Below are 21,313 nucleotides of genomic sequence, written 5' to 3'. Positions count from 1 at the left end.
GGCTAGAAGTGGCTATTGGCATTTCAACATATCTTTGTTAAATGATAAACATTTTAGGGATGTTTTTTGTTTTTTTTGGGGATAATTTTAAAATAAGAAAACAGGAATTTGTAAATCTGCGGCAGTGGTGGGATGTTGGTAAGGTTAAAATAATGATGTTTTGTAAACAATACACTTTCAATGTTACCAGGGACATGACACGATCTATGAAAAAGTTAGAAAGTGAAATAGTTGAATTACAGGATTTGGCTGATGTTACCAAAGATCAGAGACATTTGGAGACTCTTAAATCCAAAAAATCTATTCTCATAGATCTATTAGGAATCAGGGCACAAGGAGCATTGGTTCGATCTCGGTTTTTAAATCTTTCACAAATGGATGCCCCATCTAAGTTCTTTTTCAGTCTTGAGCGAAAGAATGGTCAGAGTCGTTGCATTCACTGCTTATACTCCGAAAATGGGCAGGAGCTAACAGAACCCTCTGAGATAAGAGGGAGAGCAGTACGGTTCTATGCTGGACTGTACAGCAGCGAATATGCTGAGAATGATGGTCTGTCTGCTCAATTCTGCAAAGGTCTACCCAGTGTTTCAGAGAGCTCAAAAGCGGATCTGAAGAGGCCGCTGAGTGAGCAGGAGCTGTTCATTGCTCTGAAAGAAATGGAGGGGGGCAAAGCCCCTGGCATGGATGGACTCCCTGTGGAGTTTTACAGGGAGTTCTGGCCGGTTATGGGTAATGACCTGTTGGGTGTTCTCAATGAGAGCCTAACTGAGGGGCTGTTGCCCTTAAGCTGCAGAAGAGCAGTGATTACCTTACTGCCAAAAAAAGGAAATCTACAAGAAATAAAGAACTGGAGACCAGTGAGCTTGCTATGCTCTGACCTGAAAATATTTTCAAAAACTTTGGCTAATAGGCTGAAAAAGGTGATGGGGGAAGTCATTCATGTGGATCAAACATATTGTGATATCTCTGATATCACACAGATATCTCTGGAAAATTTTAGATGCTTTTGATTTTGGATTAGATTTTATTAAAATGATCAAAGTTATGTACCAGGACGTTGAAAGTGTTTTGAAAATCAATGGTGGTTTGAGTGCCCCTTTTAAGGTTTTTAGGGGTATTAGACAGGGTTGTGCACTATCGGGAATGTTATATTCTCTGGCTATTGAGCCTCTGTTGAATAAAGTGCGTTCAAAAATTGAAGATTTTTCTTTTGGAAATGTACACCATCAGGTCTCAGCATATGCTGATGATATTGTAATTATGGTTAAAGGACAGCGAGATATTAGCCAAATGGCGGCTATTTTAAAAGATTTTGGAACCATCGCAGCTGCGAAAGTCAATTGGGATAAGAGTGAGGCATTGGTTTTAGGAAAATGGGATCAGGGTCTCCCAATTTTACCTGATAAATTAACTTGGAAAAGGGGAGGTTTTAAGTATCTGGGAGTGTATCTTGGGGATAGTTATGCAGCAAAGAAACTGGGATGGAATGGTAGAGCAAATGGTGGGTAGATTGGCTAAATGGAAGTGGATTCATTCACAACTATCCTTTAGGGGAAGAGTGTTGATAGTTAATAATTTGGTAGCCTCAACACTCTGGCATAAGTTGTTTTGTGTAGATCCCCCCATAGGGCCATTATCTCGGCTGCAAATAATTTTTGTGGATTTTTTTTGGGATTGCTTGCACTGGATTCCACAAGGTGTATGTTTTTTATCTAAAGATGAAGGTGGACAAGGTTTGGTGCATCTACCAAGCAGAATGGCAGCATTTCGTTTACAATTCATCCAGAGATTTTTAACAGGACCTGATGACTTGGTGTGGAGGAATGTGACCAAGGTTATTTTACAAAGAGTGGAGGGACTTGGACTTGATGTAGGGCTCTTCTTTGTGGATTACAGGAAGCTGCACCTGAATGGCATATCTCCTTTTTACTGTGGACTTTTTAAAGCATGAGTACTCTTTACTTTTGAAAAAAAGGACAGTTTGGAATCGCTTTTTTTGCTTTTGGAGGAGCCTCTTGTCAAGGGGGCTCGTCTGGACTTGGCGGATGAAGTGCCGGGTCTCACTTAGACATTGTGTGCCTCTGGAACTGTGAAGCTGAGGCAAATTGTCAGGGTAGCTGGCCCTGACTTAAGTGACATTACAGCAGTAGCCCTTTTGCTGGGGTACAGGTCGGTTCGCCAGGCAGGAAAAGTAGTAGAGATGTGGAAGAAGAGGCTTACAGATGGGGAAATCGCACTGCTTTTGGACTGTGATGGAGGCTTTGAGGTTCCTGCTACAAAAGATCTTGTTCCAAACATCAGGATTACTCCAGACTTGAAGGGCATGTCAGGTCCATTGTTGGACCTTCACGAGTTACAAGATTTGGATTTGGATAAAGTGAAGGGGAAGGTTTTATATCAATGTTGTGTTAAAGTTTTTAATAGAGTTGTTTTAACTGGGAGAGTTGATACAGTCTGGAAGGAAAAATTGGGGATGGGTGAAAAAGCAAAACCATTTTGGAGAGTGTTTTATAAACCACCATTGATTAAGAAATCTGGAGATTTACAATGGCGAATCTTACACGGTGCTGTGGCAGTTAGTGCTTTTATTTCTGTTATTAATCCGAGTGTCAGTGATCAGTGTGTGTTTTGTGGTTTAAGGGAAACAGTTTTTCATTGTTTTTTAGAATGCGAAAGACTGAAATCAATTTTTGATGTATTGAGTCAAGTGTTTTTAAAATTTGAAGAAAAATTCACACATGATGCTTTTATTTTTGGGGCAGGGTATAGCCAAAAGCAAAGAATAAAATGGCAGCTGATCAACTTTGTGGTTGGTCAAGCAAAACTTGCAATTTATGTGAGCAGGAAAAATAGAATAGAAAACAGGCCTGGTCAAGACATTGTGTCTTTTTAAAGCTTATGTGAAGTCTAGAATTGCTGTTGATTTTAAGTATTATAATTTGAAATGCAGTGGTGCTATAAGAATATTTTCTGTGCTGTCATGGAGGGGGATTTATCTTTTTCTTTATTCTTGCATTGAGGTGTATAGTTTAAGATTCAATGTTAATGAATTTGTATAATTGATTGTGTGGAATAAAGTAAAAAAAAAAAAATCAAAATCTCTCTCTCTCTCACACACACACACACACACACACACACACACACACACACACACACACACACACACACACACACACACACACACACACACATGTTTGTTTTTGTGAAATGTGAGGACATTCCATAGGCGTAATGGTTTTTATACCGTACAAACCGTATTTTCTATCCCCTTACACTGCCCCTGCCCCTAAACCTAGCCCTCACAGGAGACTGTGCAGTTCACTTTCTGTGAAAAAAAACGTGTTCTGTGTGATTTATAAGCATTTTGAAAAGTGAGGACATGGGGAACGTCCTCATATTTCACCCTCTTTTTGTAATACCTGTGTCATACCCATGTCATTATACACATTTGTGTCCTGATATTTCACAAAAACATGCCCACAGACACACAGACACACACACACACACACACACACACACACACACACACACACACACACACACACACACACACACACACACACACACACACACACACTCACTCACTCACTCACTCACTCTCTCACTCTCTCTCTCTCTCTCTCTCTCTCGTGCGCATGTGCGGAGTGATTGTGGGAAGCGTGTGAACGGGGAGTGTGTGGGGAAACTGAGTAAGTTTCAAACTTTTCCTTTTCTAATTATATTACATCGGATATTGTTGTGGATTAGGAGTAGAAGTTGTAGTGCTGATTTATCAGCGTAGCTGGTAAAATGTCTTCAAATTCGTACGGTTTCTCTAGTTTGTCTGCTCGACATGCGTGTAAGTGCATGCCGGCAGATGACTCGATATCTGTTGAGAGTGTTTTGGTCGTTATTGGCAGGGAAATAGGTGCACAAAACATCATGTCTGTGTCACGGGTGACAAAATGCTGGGAAAAGCGGAACCTTTTCTTTCTTTCCATGTTCCCCGAGGGGAAGTATTTTGGTGTAACACCTCACTCCGGTTCCGGGTGCAGCAGAGACTTTGCCCTACCTAATTACTGCTGATGCACGGCAGGTGTGAGGGAGAGGGGAGCGGCGTTTGCACCGGCTTCCCGTTTCACAAGAGGAGGATAAAAGAGCCATTCAGAAGTGAAGGGAAGTTCAGTTCAGGTCGGGTCAAGGCAGGGTTGAGGTCGAGCTGGTGAAAGTCGACCGGTGTCCAGTTAATCAGCTGTTTGGCTGGGTCTCTGTCGTTGTGTCTTGGGGTAGAAGATCTCCTGGGTGAGCGCTTACATTGGACGCTGTCGTTTAGAGCTGCTTGGAGAATATTACTGGATTGAACGGCTGCTTGGATCTGTGCCGGAAGAGGAAGAGAGAAAGATAAGTGAATTAATTACATCGTTGAATCAAATGTAAAGCTGGAAGAAAAGACTGTGAATGTGAAATTTACTATTGAGGAGGACATCTGTTTCAGAGACGCTGGAGAGGAATTGGGAGTTGAATATTCCCATTCAAATGCATGGATGAAGCGAGGTTTCTGATCAGCCCTACTGTGTGAGTGATTTGCAGTTGTTTGCCTTACCTGATGCACGCTGAATTAATGCTGTGGATTTGTAGTGAACACGAGTGCTGTGTGATATGCTGAGAAGAGTCTCCCAACGCCTGCTTCCATTCTTGTGAGATGATCGACTTGTCTCCATCTAAATTCCAGCACGAGACAACTGAACTGGTGAAGTAACGCTTTGTATTATCCTCTCTTCCACTGAGTATTGTCGTGAAGTAATCCCTCATTGAAGGCTCCTGTTAACCCTCTCTCTCTCTGAAATTACAAGCCTCGTGAAGAACCGTATGGCTGTGGAAAAGTCTGAACTGTTATACGTATTGATGGAGCTCTGAAGATGTACAACATCGCTGGTAAAGCTGCTTATTGAGTCTCTCGCTAATGTCTGATAAGAGAATCTGCTGTTAAGAGAAGAAACCTTACCTGGTACCTACCGTCTGAGTCCTGCAGATGCGCAGCAACGCTGTGAAGTGAGTTTTAAAGTCACAAATTCCCGTTCATGTTCTGATGAGAGAATCTGCTGTTGAGAGAAGAGACATTACCTGTTCCTTACTGTTTGAGTCCTGCAGATGTAGGGATGAAACGGTATGGAAATTTAACATCACGATTATAGTGACCCAAATTATCACGGTTATCAATATTATCACGGTTTTGTTCAAACGAGATCAAAGTGTTCAAAAAGAACAGATGCACACACTTAAAACATTTCAACAAGTTTTATATTTGAAATTCAACAAATAACAAATAACTAAAGCAGCTCTATGCACTTTTTTAAAGCCAGATTCTGTGGGATTTCCTTCCTTAATGGCCGTCGTCAATAGCAACGCCAACGCATAATGCATAAATAATAATAATTTGTTGTAAATATAATCTCTAATGTTATCTCTGTAAATATTATCTCAAGCAATATTCTCATCAGTGTTCAGCAATGATGCATTTAAATCTAGCATATTTTGTGTAAGAGCCCAAACAGTATCCTAGAGAAATAATGCATATCCATATTTCCATATGATTTGACAGATTATTTTAAATATCAAAATGTGTGCATCATACCTGACACCTAGATGAACACTTTACAGTCAGTTTTATGATTGTCATTCTCTTCAAATGCTAATGAAGTCAGAAACGTGTATAACGTTACCAATGTTGTGTGTAACTTTAGAGACGGTCCCTAAATTCGCCAGCGTTACTCCAGTCATATCAGATGCGCTGTAGCTCTGCTGTGTTTGTTTGAAACTATTTTCGCTGCTGAAATAGAACAAAAACAGTCATCCTCTGTATGATGAGTGAATCTCTTGTGTACATCGCACATTTATCTCTGCTTTGAGTGAATATTTCAGCGAGTGAGCGCGGCGCGCGCTCTGAACATAACTGGCTAATCTGAACGCCTCTGATTATGAGACATTGCATTCATAAACTCAATAGCAACACGTGTGAGTGGTTATAATGCGCAACGCGATTATAACAGATGGCTTTTGAGAAGACTGTAAGTTCAACTGCCAGAGTGGCTAGTGTGCAGCCGAAATAACGTTACACCCGCAAATGGCGGTTGTTAATGTCAAGCCCTGATTATCATCCCTTAATGTCACCCTAGTCTTGTCTGAATTTGTTCGTTCGCTTCACGTTATTATTTCCCAGACGTAGTTTTGGTATTGAGGTCAAAGTCCACTTGCCTTGCGTTCGTAGTTTTGAAGTGTTTCCCCCATTACAGTGACTTTCTTCTGGCATGTTCTGCAGGCAGGGTGACCATCTTCGATTAAGTTTCCCTCAGGACTTTTGTAAAAGCCAAAATATGACCACACCTCAGATTTGGTCCTTTTAGAGGCTGAACAATCCCCCGAGTGCTGTTACTGCCTTCTGCCATTTCTTCTCATTCAGAAAACAGCGGTGTCGCTGCGTCAGACTGACTGGACAAGATTTACCGTGAGTTTTCACAATCGTGATAATCACACGCGGTTTTAATGATAATTAAATTTTATACGATATTACTAACCGTCACTAAATTTTATCGTGGTTTACCGTAAAACCGGTAATCGTTTCATCCCTATGCAGATGTGCAGCAACGCTGTGAAGTGAGTTTTAAAGTCACCATTCCCCTCTCACGTCCTGATAAGAGAATCTGCTGTTAAGAGGAGAAGCCTTACCTGTTACCTACCGTCTGAGTTCTGCAGATGTGCAGCAACGCTGTGAAGTGAGTTTTAAAGTCACCATTCCCCTCTCACGTCCTGATAAGAGAATCTGCTGTTGAGAAAGTGAACATTACCTGTTACCTACCATCTGAGTTCTGCAGATGTGCAGCAACGCTGTGAAGTGAGTTTTAAAGTCACAAATTCCCGTTCATGTTCTGATGAGAGAATCTGCTGTTGAGAGAAGAGATATTACCTGTTCCTTACTGTTTGAGCCCTGCAGATGTGCAGCAACGCTGTGAAGTGAGTTTTAAAGTCACAATTCCCCTCTCACGTCCTGATAAGAGAATCTGCTGTTAAGAGGAGAAGCCTTACCTGTTACCTACCGTCTGAGTCCTGCAGATGTGCAGCAACGCTGTGAAGTGAGTTTTAAAGTCACAATTCCCCTCTCACGTCCTGATAAGAGAATCTGCTATTGAGAAAGTGAACATTACCTGTTACTTACCGTTTGAGTCCTGCAGATGAGCAGCAACGCCGTGGAGTAAGCCTTCCTAGCCACTATCGCTCTATTGTCCCCCGAAGACAGTGGAACATCGTTCCAGCGGCTACTCTGGTCCAATAGCCTGAGAAGACAGGAGCTGCTCACTCTTTCCTCAAGTTGATTGTCATTCAATAAAGACTATTATTTTTGAACTCAATTACTTGCCTCCTCCTTTGTCCGTTTGTTGCGTGCCTGTGGTGTCGGCTCCTCACGGTGGTGTCTGGAGTAGAGGTCTTCACGGGTCCAAAAATTCATACCCGAACCCGAAGAGACCCGTGATTTGCTTAACGGAACCGACCCGGACCGTCTATTATTTCAAAAGCTGGACCCGACCCGTGCAGATCCGAGAAATGCCAAAAATGTAGTACCCGGAACCGACCTGGACCCGTCTATTATTTAAAAGCTGGAACCGAACCCGGCGGGAAGACACAGACCCGATTGGACCCGACTGTCACATTCCATAATAACTGATATTAACAAGTCAATAAACAAGTTATGAAAAATATAACTTTTTGTCTTACCTAGCCGTCGTCTCCCTTCCTTGTAACGTTACTTGTGATGCATTACATCCTTGCCAAAAAGTTGAATCCATGTTATTCCTCTCTTGTTATTCCAAGCATGCTTAATTCACTCATCATTTCAGCTGTAAAAGTCCACTTTATGTCACGGTGACGGATGACAAATGCGTCTTTGCAGATTTGCATTTCGCCAAGTTAACTCGCATAACTTTGACTGTTTGCCTTTTTGAACTATAATAACGATTGCTCGTTCGGTGGCCGCTGACGTCCGCATTATTTATTTGCTATAATCTCTGTGAGCCGAGTCTGACCACCAAAACTTTAAGATTAAATAAGACGGTTCATTCATATTATTATTAAAGTCAATCACAGCGGAAGCTCGGGTTGCCATAGAAACATGACACGAGCTTGAGACCGCACATGCGCGGTGGCTGGAGCAATCTGAAATATGAGTTTTTTTACGCAATTTGAGCATCATAGAAAACATTTGTGACAGTTCACCTGGGATTTTGTTGCTGATTTTAAATATATTATTTAAATATAAGTTCAAATCAAACTTCAACAGTGCGTCATGTAGACAGCACTTGCTTTTTCTCATGTTTGTCCACAATATGCATGAAGGATGCCCGGACAGAAGAGGTGGCCGTGGGTTCTTTCTTTATATTCGTTGTTTTTTTAGCTTTTTTCGCACATCACTCATGAAGGTAACCATTATTATTACCGTGCGCTTGGGGAGAGAGAGAGAGAGAGAGAGAGAGAGAGAGAGAGAGAGAGAGAGAGCGCGTGAGGCGAGCGAGCAAGAGAGAGATCGCTCGTGTTTTTCTTCTTTCTTTCTTTTAAACCTTATTTCCCGGCTCACACTTTTCTTATCCTAATTTTACAGTTGCAAGTTACAAAAAACACACAAGCAGTGCTGACTGACTCTGATCACGGGCAGGTGTTCTTCGGTTCCGGATCGACTCCGGTATTACACACAATGTTAAACAGACCCGGGACCCGTAGTAATAGATTGGGACCCGACCCGGACCCGGCTGATCATTTAAAATATAGACCCGAACCCGTACGGGTCCCGGGTCGGGTCCCGGGTCCACGGGTCTCGGGGGCTCCGTGAAGACCTCTAGTCTGGAGTCAGGGGCGGCTGGGCATTCGAGTCCGCCCCGGCCTGCCCCGGTGACATCTGCCTCTAGAATGAACAAGGCAATTGTTGTATTTCTCAAAGAAGTGGAAATGGTTAATCATTTAGTGGAGTGTGGTTTGACTGTTCAGAATGTGTTTGTTCCGGTTTTACCGTTGTCGAATCTCTCTAAAAAAGTGATGCTGTCAAATGTGCCTCCGTTTATTTCCGATAAAGCGCTTGAATCTATTTTAGCTCGCTATGGAAAATTGATTGGGTCTATTAAAATGATTCCTCTGGGATTGAAAGCTCCAGAGTTGAAGCATGTCATGTCATTCAGACGTCAGGCCCTGATGATATTAAATGCTGAATTCTCAATGCTGGATGTTTCTGTTAAATTGTCAGTGCTTGGTAAAGATTACACGATCTTTATCAGCACTGACACCATGAAATGTTTTGTTTGCGGAAAACACGGGCACATTAAAACAGCTTGTCCTGTGGCTAGAGAGGCTCAAAATGCAAACAGTGTTTCAGAATCTAATTCAGTACAAATCTCAAATGCTCCGGAGAATAATGATTCGGTCCGGCTGACTCATGAAAGCACAGCAGGTGTTTTGAACGCTGAGGTTCCCATGAGGACTGAAAATGAAGAGCATTTGAATCAAGGCTGTAGTGTTGAGATTACAGATGCTAAAATACCTGATATCACACATAGTGAAGTGAATAATACTGTAGAGACTGATGGTGAGCTGGAGCCAGTTGGAGAACAAGATGGGTCCAAAGTCAGTGATGTCTCGCAGGCATCAAGCAGTAATGTGAGTTACAACGATATTGATTTGTCCGTTGAAAAAACTATATCTCAGGTTACTGAAAGTGATTTAGAGAGTGAGTGTTCAGACCTAATCACTGATGACTTGGCTGAATTAAATTCTCAAGAAAGCGTAGTTGGGAGATTCACAAAGATTCGGTATTATACTGTAGAACAGTTAAATTAATTTTTGAACGATACAAAAAAATCAGAAAAGACCAAAGGTTGAAATGTTCTTTCCTGATTTAAGGCTTTTTATTGAATCCTCACTAGTTGCTATGAAGAAAGCAACAATTGAGGAATTGGATCAGCCTAAGCGTTATCGGTTAAAGAAGTTTGTGAGTGCTGTTAGAAAAAGAGTAAAGAAAAGCTCTTAAAGAATTATCATGTACTGGAAATTACATCAATATTAGATTTTATTCTTTCTCTCTCTATCCATCCTGATGGTGTCTTTTAACATCGGATCTTTAAATATAACTGGATGCAGGGATGTACAAAAGAGTGTCATGTTATTTAAATACTTGCAACTTACAAAAGCAGATGTAACTTTGTTACAGGAAACTCATACTGACGCCTTCAATCAAGCAGATTGGATAAATGAAAGGGAGGGCAGTATTAGTCTTAGCCATGGCACAAATCTCAGTGCTGGTGTTGCTTTTTTGATCTCAAAGCGAGTTAAAGATACGGCTGTTTTTTCAGAAATAATACCTGGACGGCTTCTGCGTGCAGATATAATAATAGATGATGATAAATTTTCTTTTTATAATGTTTATGCTCCTAATATAGGAAGTGAGCGTAGTGATTTTTTTCTAAGGCTTTCTGAAGAACTGTTGAAGTGTCCTGGAGATAGGATGGTTGTGATAGGTGGTGATTTTAATTGTACTGTGGACTATACGTTGGATAGGAATCATAAAGAACCTCATTTTGGTTCAGCAGGTGTTTTTAAATCCTTAATTCGCAGACATAATCTGACAGATTTGTGGAGGGATGCTTATCCTCATGTTAGACAGTATACTTGGTTGAAAGTTAATTCAAACAATGTATCTGCAGCAAGACTAGATCGTTTTTATACTGAGGAATGTAATAAGGGAAGATTTTTTGGTAGTTGTATCTCACCTACAGCTATGTCAGATCATCATTATATTTCTATGTTTATGTCTGTTCTGTCATCTAAACCCTATCAGTCACACTGGCACTTTAATAACAGATTACTTCAAGATCACATTTTTGTGCACTCTTTTGGTGTTTTTTGGAAGTCTTGGAGAGAGGAGAGAGCTAGTTCCCTTTCGTTCAGTCACTACGACGTAACGTTAGTGACTAACGAATGGGGGTTTCGCTTAGAAGCCTATCAACTTCGAGTTTTGAGAAAACGCCCAATGGCGTGCCAATGCCATGGGCATGCGGAATTTGCATACGTAACTCCGCCTCACTGCGTGAGTATATAAGGAAGTACGAGGCAATATCGCATTATGTTCTGCTTTCGGAGCCAAGAGAACCTACCTCTTCACTCCTACAGCCTTCTGAGACTCTGTCAGCTTCTTCGAGACGAGCAGCTTTCCAGTCGGTGTTGGTGTGACGGCGCGTTCCAGTGATCGCATACTTCCTGCCTGCTGATCTGCGCAGTGGTCCGTTTGACAGCTGGTGTGTGTTTCCCTGGGCGCTTCGGCATCGACTGCGAGGCTTTCCTCTCACAAAAAGAGCTTGCGCGTGGCACGTCTTTTTCAAGACGGCTCGCCCGTGCACTTCCGGGTGCGATCGATTTTCCGCTGCTGTCTATGGACGCATTCACTGCTCGAGCGTGTTTGGGCTTCAGCACGTACGGGCAGTGTTTGCGGATGTGTCACGTTTCCATTGCGGGGGCGTGACCATCGCGATGTCGCGGTCGAGACTCAATGATCTCCGTGAGGAGAGAGAGTCCCCTCTGCCACACCCCAATCTACCGTCCCCGACTGAGATGGTACTTTGGCTGGTGGCCAGGGTGACCTGAGGGCGGTGCTGTGGTATTAAGAACCCCGACGTTCATTCCTCGGGCCACGCCCCCCTCTTATACATCGCTTCCGTGAGTGTTGGATTGAATCTACGGCCCGTCTCTGACGACCCGTTCGTTCAGTTCACGCTCCGGATAGCAGTGAGATGTCGATCGCCGCATCCCAAGGTGGACTGGAGTCCTTTGGGGATGACGATTAGGTTGTGCTCCGCCTCCGGGTGTGTTAGCACTGCCTGATCTGACCTAAAGTTGACAGCCATGTTATCTCGGGCAGCCGCGGGTCTCGCGCTGGTGTGGAACTCCGCCCAGTCGCGGGTGCTCGTGGTTGCGCGATTGGTTTTTGGGGGCGGCACCCGACAGCTGTTGGGCCCCGCCCCCAATGCCTTTCGCTCCCGGGGTGCATGAGGAGATCACGCGGTCCCGGAAGTCCCCGTGCTTCCCGCGACCGTTTGGTGGCCTCCTCCGCCTTCTCTGCCCTTGATGGGGCCGCGGCCTAGGGTACACTGGGGCCCCCTCCCCCCCACTGTTAAACTCTCTGTTGCGCACTACGGTGTCCACAGAGGGCTTTGACGTGGCGTGGTGTGGCTGTCCTAAGCACCCCCCCCCCAAAGCCTGTGGGCTCGTCTACTTCGGTGGCGTGGTCCCGCAGAGCTACGGGCAGGCCGCCGCCCCTTTGCACATGCACAAGGGTGGAGCCGACCCAGGGCTCTTCATTGAGCTGCGTGCCGCAACTGACCCCGCCCCCGGGCGGTGAAGGTGGCCACACGCTCCCTGGGTCGGGCGATGTCCACAGCTGTGGTCCGGGAGAACACCGGGCCTTACCTGGTGATGTGGAGGACGTTGAGCGGGCCCGCCTCCTCAACTCACCCATATCCCAGGCTGGCCTCTTCGGCGGCGCGGCTGAGAACTGCGCCCAACAGTTCTCGGCCACCCCAGAGCAGACTGAGGCTGTAACACGTACTGCCCCGGCGGCCAGCTGCTGCACCAGCCGCCGGCCCAGTCGCCTCAGTCCGCTCGCCGCCGAGGGCGCCCTCCCTCTTCCCGCCCGGCCCCAGCAGCAGCCTTCACCTGGACCGCGCCGTGGAGGTGGTTGAGGATGTCGCCCAGTCCGCTCCCCAGACTGGTTAAACGCCAGGATGGAGGTGGACAACTCAGAGATGGGTTCCAGTTCTTCCCAGGGGATGGTAGCAGGGCCTCTCCTTCCCCCGGTGGAGGGCCGGGGGAAAATCCTTCCGCTGCTGGCCCCCGGGCTAGCAGCGCTTGGGAAGAACTCATGTTCCTGTCTCTGAGCACCCAGAGACCGGTGATGACAGTGCGCGCCACCCTCGGGTCTCGCCACTCGCATCCCTCTCTGTCGCCAGCCCCCTGGCAGAGCAGACCCCAGTGGAACGCGAGTCCTTCCCTGGTCTCCTCTGTCAGGGCGCAGCCGTTAACCGTGCCCCGACCCCGGGACGCCCAACAGCCTCCCCTGTCCGTGCCGGTAACGCTGCCTCGCTGCCCCACCCAGGGTACGTCTGCCGTCCGTATGACCCCGTTGGTGCAGTCTCTGGAAGCCTGGCTTCAGCTTCCGGGGCTGTCCCGCTGGGTTGCCCGGACCGTCAGGCTCGGCTACGCGATTCAGTTCGCACAGGCTCCTCCCCGTTACAGGGGAGTCCGCTATACCGTGACCGGGGCCCATGCCCCCGTCATGCGTGCGGAGATTGCCACTCTACTGGCGAAGGGTGCGATCGAGCCTGTCCCTCCAGCCGAAATGAGGTCGGGGTTCTACAGCCCCTACTTCATTGTACCCAAGAAAACCGGTGGGTTACGGCCAATCCTGGACCTTCGCATCTTGAACCGATCCCTTCACCGGCTTCCGTTCAAGATGTTGACTGCGAAACGCCTTTTCGAATGCGTTCGTCCGTACGATTGGTTTGCAGCGATCGACCTGAAGGACGCCTACTTCCATGTCTCCATCCTTCCTCGACACAGACCGTTCCTACGGTTTGCTTTCGAGGGGCGGGCATACCAGTACGCGGTTCTCCCATTCGGGTTATCTCTGTCCCCTCGCGTCTTCACGAAGATCGCCGAGGCAGCCCTTGCGCCCCTTCGGCAGCACGGGGTCCGCATCCTGAACTACCTCGACGACTGGCTCATACTAGTCCACTCTCGAGAGCAGGTTTGCGGACACAGAGATCTGGTTCTCCACCACTTAGCCCGTCTGGGCCTTCGGGTCAACTGGGAGAAGAGCAAACTTTGCCCCGTGCAGAGGATCTCTTTTCTCTGTATGGAGATCGACTCGGTCGCCATGTACGCGCAGCTTTCGAGCGAGCGCGCGCAGTCTCTGCTGACTTGCCTCCGACAAATCGAGAGCAAGAGTGCGGTTCCACTGAAACTTTTTCAGAGGCTCCTGGGACATATGGCATCTGCAGCCGCGGTAACGCCGCTCGGATTGCTTCATATGAGACCGCTTCAGCACTGGCTTCGCGATCGAGTCCCGAGATGGGCATGGCAGTCTGGCACGCTCCGGGTCCAAGTGACTCGGGCCTGCTTACAGACGCTCACCCCGTGGTCGAACCTCAGTTTTCTACAGGCCGGTGTGCCCTTAGAACGAGTTTCCAGGCATGTTGTCGTATCGACGGATGCCTCTGCCACGGGCTGGGGTGCCATGTGCAATGGACAAGCAGCCGCGGGCTCCTGGACAGGACCCCAGCGCCTCCTGCATGTCAATTGCCTCGAGTTGCTGGCAGTACGGTTCGCCTTGCACCGCTTCCGAGCGCTGCTGCAGGGTCAACATGTGCTTGTCCGGACAGACAACACGGCCGTAGTAGCGTACATCAACCACCAGGGCGGTCTACGCTCCCGCCGTATGTCTCAACTCGCCCGCCATCTCATCCTATGGAGTCAGAAGCGCCTGAGGTCCCTTCGTGCTGTCCATATTCCGGGAGTCCTGAACCACGCAGCCGACGAGCTCTCGCGGTTTCAGCCTCTCCCGGGAGAATGGAGACTCCATTCCCGGACGGTCCAGCTGATTTGGGAACAGTTCGGCGACGCACAGGTAGATCTGTTTGCCTCCCACGACTCTTCCCACTGCAGCCTGTATTATTCCCTGACCGAGGGCACGCTCGGCACGGATGCACTGGCGCACAGCTGGCCGCGGGGCCTACGCAAATATGCGTTCCCCCCAGTGAGCCTACTCGCACAGCTCCTGTGCAAGATCAGGGAGGACAAGGAGCAGGTCCTTTTGGTCGCCCCGTACTGGCACGGCCGGACCTGGTTCCCCGAACTCATACTCCTTGCGACAGCCCCTCCCTGGCCTATTCCTCTGAGACCGGACCTCCTTACTCAGAGACGGGGCACCCTTTGGCACCCGCGTCCCGACCTCTGGAGCCTCCACGTGTGGCTCCTAGACGGGACGCGGCAGGTTTGAGTGGCCTACCACCTACGGTGGTCGCCACCATCACTTCCGCTAGGGCAGAGTCCACTCGGCATGCCTATGCGTTGAAGTGGAACCTCTTCGTCACCTGGTGCTCTTCCCGCCAAGAAGACCCCTGGATATGCCCGATCAGGTCCGTGCTTGAGTTTCTCCAAGAGGGGCTGGAGCGAAGGCTGTCTCCCTCCACCCTCAAAGTATATGTGGCCGCAATATCTGCCCACCACGATCTCTTGGAGAACAAGAAGGTAAGTCAGCACGACCTGGTCATCAGGTTTCTGAGGGGAGCCAGGAGACTGAATCCTCCTCGCTCTCCTCTCGTACCCTCTTGGGACCTCGCAGTAGTGTTAACTGCTCTGCTGAGACCTCCCTTTGAGCCTTTGCGGTCGGTTGATATTAAGTTTCTGTCTATGAAGACGGCTCTGCTGACCGCATTGGCCTCAGTCTAGAGGGTCGGGGAACTGCAGGCATTTTCGGTTGACGAAGCGTGCCTGGAATTCGGGCCGGCTAACTCTCATGTGATCCTGAGACCCCGGCTTGGATATGTGCCCAAGGTTCCCACCACTCCGTTTAAGGACCAGGTGGTGAACCTGCAAGCGCTGCCTTTGGAGGAGGCAGACCCAGCCTTGGCATTGCTCTGTCCAGTACGCGCCCTCCGCGCCTACGTAGACATGACGCAGTGTTTCAGGACCTCAGACCAGCTCTTTGTCTGTTATGGTGGAGAGCGGAAGGGAAGTGCTCTCTCAAAGCAAAGGCTGTCTCACTGGATAGTGGACACCATTCCTTTGGCTTACCAGCAGCAAGGCCGACCATGTCCCCTTGGTGTGAAGGCACACTCCACCCGGAGTGTGGCCTCCTCTTGGGCTCTAGCGCATGGCGCCTCGCTAGCAGACATCTGCAGAGCTGCAGGCTGGGCGACACCCAACACATTCGCCAGATTCTAAAATCTCCGAGTGGAGCCAGTGTCCGACTATGTACTCGCCCCCCCGAGGGGCCGGTGATGGGCCAGGTTCAGGTGTCTTCGCTTGCTCGCCACTCCACTCCACGGACTGGATACGTGCGATATTTCCTCAGGTGAGCTCCCCGAGAGCCCTGAGCTCCTCCAGCACTGTCGATGCCGACATCAGTTCAGTCTGCCCTTTCGAGCCCAGACCCTCATGTCCGGCCAGGTGCCCAATGTGCATGGTTCCCTCCGGCGACCCCCACATGTGTATTTCACCGTAAGTCTCCGCAGTGAGCGGGTTTCTTCCCTTGGCGTGTCCCCGCCACCCCTAGGGTTAAAAATCCACCTTCGGCTGGTACCCTAGAGATCTTCCATATGCAGCCCCTACCGGCTCGTATGTGTCTCTTAAGTCCTCCCCACGGGCAGGCATTTTTGGCATTCCCTCACTGGGATATGCTTCCCTGTGTACCTTGGTATTCCTGTGTTAAGTGGGAGTCCTTCGTCCGTACTAGTCTTACGACAGGGTACTCACACTTACGCAGGGCGCTGGAAGACAGCTGAGTGGCGGGATTATATTGGGACCCCCATTCGTTAGTCACTAACGTTACGTCGTAGTGACTGAACGAAAGGGAACGTCTCGGTTACGGATGTAACCCTCGTTCCCTGAGGAGGGAACGGAGACGTAACGTCCCCTTGCCACATCAGCTGTGCTACCTGGAACGCAGGAGTTCAGTCTTGGCTCCTCAAGCAGGTAACATAATGCGATATTGCCTCGTACTTCCTTATATACTCACGCAGTGAGGCGGAGTTACGTATGCAAATTCCGCATGCCCATGGCATTGGCACGCCATTGGGCGTTTTCTCAAAACTCGAAGTTGATAGGCTTCTAAGCGAAACCCCCATTCGTTAGTCACTAACGTTACGTCTCCGTTCCCTCCTCAGGGAACGAGGGTTACATCCGTAACCGAGACGTTATTCATCCCTAAATCAGTGGTGGGATTTGGGAAAAGTGCAGATAAAGGCTTTTTGTCAACAATATACAGCAAATAATACTGAAAACTTGAAAACTAAGATGAAGATAATAGAACAAGGAATTCTTCAGCAAAGCATCCATAAAGAGGGAGGTGGATTATCATCGGCTGACATCATCAATGAGAACAAATGCCTTTTGAAGGATTTATTGCTGGAACAGGAGAAAGAAACTCTTGTCAGAATGAGATACTTAAAGTGCAATGAAATGGATGCTCCAACTGCCTTTTTTTTTGGACGGGAAAGGAAGTTAAAAGAGCAGAAATCTTTTCACAAATTAAGACTTTCTAATGGCAAAGAAACAACTAATCAAGGAGAAATTATATCTTCTGCTTTGTCTTTTTATGAGGAACTTTATCATTCTGAACTCTGTGATGAAGCAGCAGTGGATGAGTTTCTTCATGAACTTCCACAATTGTCTAAAGAAGAGGCGAAGGAACTGGAAGGATTCTTGACTTTCTCTGAGTTTTCAAGTGCTGTGAAGGGACTGAACAGTGGAAAATCTCCTGGGCTGGATGGTCTCTCTGCAGATTTTTTAAAAAGCTTTTGGGATGTGCTTGGAAGTGATCTGTATGATGTTTTTCTAGAGTCATTTAAACAAGGTATTTTACCCCTAAGCTGTCGAAGAGCAGTGCTGACATTAATTCCCAAGAAAGGAGACCTTGGACTTTTAAAGAATTGGCGTCCTGTGTCATTGCTGTGTACTGATTTCAAAATCTTGTCAAAAGCTATAACTAACAGGTTGAAGAGCTATATGGCAACTATAGTTCATGAGGATCAGTCATACTGTGTTCCTAAACGGACGATTTTTAACAACCTGTTTTTGATAAGAGACATTATTGAAGTTGCCAAAAAACATCAAATTGATATTGGACTCTTTTCGCTAGATCAAGAGAAAGCTTTTGACAGAGTGGACCATGTATGGTCCGCAATTTGTCTCTTGCATTAAACTGCTGTACAGTGAAACATCTAGTATGCTCAGGATTAATGGTTGTCTAACCAGACCGTTTGCAGTTACAAGAGGCATACGGCAAGGATGCCCTCTTTCTGGACTCTTATATTCAATTTCCATTGAGCCTTTGTTGTGTTACTTAAGGAAACGTTTATGTGGTTTTGGTGTTCCTGGTCCTTCAGAAATCCAACCTGTTAAACTTACAGCTTATGCTGATGACATAACTGTGTTCATTAGAAGCACTGAGGATATGAATGCCTTGACTTCTAGTCTGAAAACATTTCAAAGAGCCACTAAAATTAACTGGGAGAAGTGCACATCCCTGCTACTGGGCGAGTGGCGAAACATGGACCCTCCTTGTCTTCCAGAACAATGTGAATGGATTAGAAATGGTTTTAAAGTTCTTGGAATATATTTTGGAACTGATTTTTATATGAAAAAGAATTGGGAAGGCCTAGTTGACAAAGTTGTGGGGAGACTACAGAAATGGAGATGGATCCTCCCAAAGTTATCTTATAGAGGGAGATGTTTAATTGTTAATAATTTAGCAGCTTCAATGTTGTGGCACAGATTTACTGTGTTAGATCCTCCTCAAGAGCTGCTGATTGTGATTCAAAAGGACTTTGTTAATTTTTTTTGGGATGGCTATCATTGGCTTCCTCCTGGAGTTTTATATATTCCAGTGACAGAAGGAGGACAAGGTTTCATACATTTGGAAGCAAGGGTTAAGACAATGAGGCTTCAAACACTTCAGAAGTTATTGTACTGTTCAGACAAAATACCTTGGATTGCATTCGGGTTGTCTGTTCTACAAAATATTGGGGGAATCGGTTTAAATAAGCAGTTGTTCTTGATTGAGAAATCTTTTGTTTTAAAAGCTAATGTTTCTTTTTATCCTTTTTATGTATCTGTTTTTAAAGCTTGGCAACTGTTGAAAAAGCTTAGGATGAATGATGAACATTATGGTGTTTTAGAACCATTATTCTTTAATCCTCTTTTTAAAACCAGCTCTCCAATCTCGAGTTCAGTGATTGATCGGTTTTTAAGAACAGGAATAGCTACTGTAAAAGACCTAATTGATTTGACAAAGGGTCAATGGCATGTAGCTAAATCAATAGCTGATAAAGTTGGATTCAGATCAGAGAGATATGTTGAAGAGTTAATTGAGAATCTTAAAAAATCTTTTCCTCAAAATTTTTTGACTTATGTAAATCATTTTATTGGTAATGGTGAAATGTTTTTGTCATTTCCGGATCTTAGAGTTAACATAAGTTCTGATGTGGATAAAGATCTAAATAATACTTTATTGAAAGTGTTTGAAGATGTTATTTTTCACAATGCTGATAAGAAGATGTTATATTGTATGTGTGTGGAATCCTTGTTTTGCAATCAATTGAAAAAACGAATAGATACCAAATGGAGAGAGTATTTATCAGTTGCTTCAGAAATAGCTCCATCATGGAGATGTTTGTATAAGCCCCCCATTCCTAAGAGGTCTGGAGATCTCCAGTTGAGGTACTCCATTGTGCTGTGGCAACAAATAGTTTTGTGTCAAAATTTAATGGAATGGTTCAATCTGCATGTCCTTTTTGTGATATTCTTGATACTGTTTTTCATTTGTTTTGTGACTGTTTTAGATTAGCTCCTTTGTTTGATTTGTTGGATAAAATATTTACTGCGCTTGGCTTGATGTTTACAAAAAATATGTTTATTTTGGGTGTGAAGTATAAAAAAGAATGGAAGGCACAGTGTACACTTGGTAATTTTTTAGTGGGACAGGCAAAGCTGGCCATTTTAAAATCCCACAAATGTAAAAATGATGGACAAAATACTGATTTGCTTGGAATGTTTAAATCCTTGGTAAAGTACAGAGTTGCTGTGGATCATGCATACTGTAAACTAACAAATAATATGTACTTCTTTGATGTGAGGTGGAGTGTGAAAAATGCTCTTGTGGTAAGAGATGAATCTGGAGAGTTATGGTTTAACTGGTAATTATTTATTTTATTTTTTTGTGTTCTTTTTATTGCAAACTGTAAAAAGATTGCTTTTTTAAGACTAGACTAGAAAAGTAAAAAAAAAAGTCTCTCTCTCTCACACACACACACACACACTCACTCACTCACTCACTCACTCACTCTCTCTCTCTCTCTCTCTCTCTCTCTCTCTCTCTCTCTCACACACACACACACACACACTCAATTCAATTCAATTCAATTCAATTGTGCTTTATTGGCATGACAATTGTTACAGTGTATTGCCAAAGCATTTATAATTTTACAAATAATCAACATACATGTACATACATTAAATAAAATAATTATAAAAGATTAAAAAAATAATAATAATAATAATAATAAATAAATAAATAAATAAATAATAATAATAAAAAAAAAATAATAATAATAATAATAATAATAATAGCAATAAGTTGAACAATCCATAAACATTTAGAATTCTAGGAACAATTTAGAATTCGGTGTGTGTGTGTGTGTGTGTGTGTGAGCGCATCACTGATTGGTCGACTCCTCCCTCTTTTTGTGGCAGGCATTAGTGTATCTTGCTGCTAGTGGGATACATTCTCTTTTTTCACCTAATAAATATTGAAGTTTTGTTTTATTGTCTAGTTTTATAAAGTCAGGACAAAGTATTTGGAATTTGGGATAGAAAGTGTTTCTGATTTGTTGATAGTTTGGGCAGCTGGTGAGGAAGTGTGTCTCTGTCTCCACTTCTCCAGTGGTGCAGTACGGGCAGATGCGGCTCTCTCTGGGCAGCCAGCTCTGTCTGTATCTGCCCGTCTCTACGGTCAGTGTGTGGTTGCTCAGTCTGTACCTCGTCATTCTTCTTCTGAACTCACAGTTTTTCACTGCGCTCAGGTATTCTGCTGTTGTGTAGCTTCTGTTTAGGGCCAAATAACATTCCAGTTTACTCTGTTTTTGTGTTGTTTCATTCCAATAGGTCAAGTAATTTTCTCTTTGTGCTTTAATAATTTGGTTGGGCCGGATTGTGTGTGTGAGTGTGTGTGTGTCCTGAGGCTGGCTGGTGTTAGTGGTGTTAGTGTGTGTTTGCAGCCTCAGGATCAGCTGGATCAGGGGACTCTTATCAGAGTTCACTTCATGGTTTTTAAGGGCTTTAAAATGATAAGAGTTGGGGTCACTCATTTTTAGATGTTTCCAAAATTTGATGGCTCGTTTCTCAATGTGTATTAGTAGAGGGTATTGGCCTAATTCTGCCCTGCATGCGTTGTTCGGCGTGTTCCTCTGGACTCTCAGGATACTCTTACAGAACTCAGCATGCAGGGTTTCTATTGGGTTTTTGTCCC

The 21,313-nt window shown here is 45.5% G+C and overlaps 1 protein-coding gene across 1 annotated transcript in view; it reads left to right on the top strand.

The window, feature by feature from the left end:
* The first annotated feature begins 4,063 nt into the window (after nt 1–4,063).
* Nucleotides 4,064–21,313, top strand: part of LOC307122996 (B-cell receptor CD22-like) — a 42,220-nt gene continuing 24,970 nt past the window's right edge. Inside the window, exon 1 of the mRNA XM_079811365.1 lies at nt 4,064–5,031. The gene's annotated coding sequence lies outside the window, so the exon portion shown is untranslated. The remainder of the gene's footprint in view (nt 5,032–21,313) is intronic.

Source organism: Gobio gobio, assembly GCF_949357685.1.
Source record: "Gobio gobio genome assembly, chromosome: 3".
Taxonomy (NCBI): Eukaryota; Metazoa; Chordata; class Actinopteri; order Cypriniformes; family Gobionidae; genus Gobio; species Gobio gobio.
Note: the sequence above shows the minus strand (reverse complement) of the source record. Positions and strands in the feature narration are given on the sequence as shown.